The sequence below is a fragment of the Poecilia reticulata genome, linkage group LG15 (genome assembly GCF_000633615.1).
Source record: "Poecilia reticulata strain Guanapo linkage group LG15, Guppy_female_1.0+MT, whole genome shotgun sequence".
NCBI classification, from domain to species: Eukaryota; Metazoa; Chordata; class Actinopteri; order Cyprinodontiformes; family Poeciliidae; genus Poecilia; species Poecilia reticulata.
The window spans coordinates 17,266,558-17,267,564 of NC_024345.1; positions in this window are offsets into that span (position 1 = coordinate 17,266,558).

Here is a 1,007-nt window from a genome sequence, read left to right on the forward strand (position 1 = left end):
AGAACCACTCCTTTATTGAGTGTGTCTTGCTAATTGCCAATAATTTCCATCTGTTGTCTATTCCATTTGCACAACAGCAGGGGAAATTGATTGTCAATCAGTGTTGCTTCCTAAGTGGASAGTTTGATTTCACAGAAGTTTGATTTACTTGGAGTTATATGGTGTTGTTTAAGTGTTCCCTTTATTTTTTTGAGCAGTGTAATTTTAAAGTTTCCTTTGACTAGTAACTGGAAAATAGACTAATTATGGTCTAGATTACAACTTTTCAATCTCTTTTTCTGCCATAGTAGTGTTTTTTTTTTTACTACATTTTATTATGTAAAGCACTTTGAACTGCTTTGTAGCTGTGATGTGCTACAAAGCACATCTCATCTATAATTTATCATTATAACAATGATGTGTTCCTGGAGGCAGGTGGATTAAATTTTAGTGAGACTGTGAATGTGACATTAACGTACACTGTGTTGAATGTTTTTTTTTTTTTTTTTTACAAATAAGCTTAAATTACTAGGTTGTAAGACCAGTCAAACTCAACTTGTTTTTACTATGACATGCTAGCAGCTCAGTCCATGTGGCATTAGGTAATGTTGACTCCACAAAAAGTACCAACAGAAGATCCGAAGATTGGTTGGGAATTGCTGTTAAATGTTTATTTTATACACTAGCACCTATGTTTATTTGTGTTGGACTATAGGCTTTTTTTAAAAATCATAAGGCAGGTGAAAAAAAGCATTGTTGCTTTTTCCACCTGCCCAAGAATATAAATCTGAAATTATTTTATTACCATAGTACATTTAAAATGTAAATGTAAGGGGTATCTGTAAAAAGCTGTGGAGATACACAGTCACTGAACATACGGATAAATTAAAGCATTTCAAACAGATGGCAGTTGAAACATTTTGAGTGAACCTAGTCTTTCATTCAGCTTAACTTTAGTTTTTGATTAATACAATTAACATTTTTTACCATCAACATGCGAGTAACGTATTGCAAAAATATAACAAATT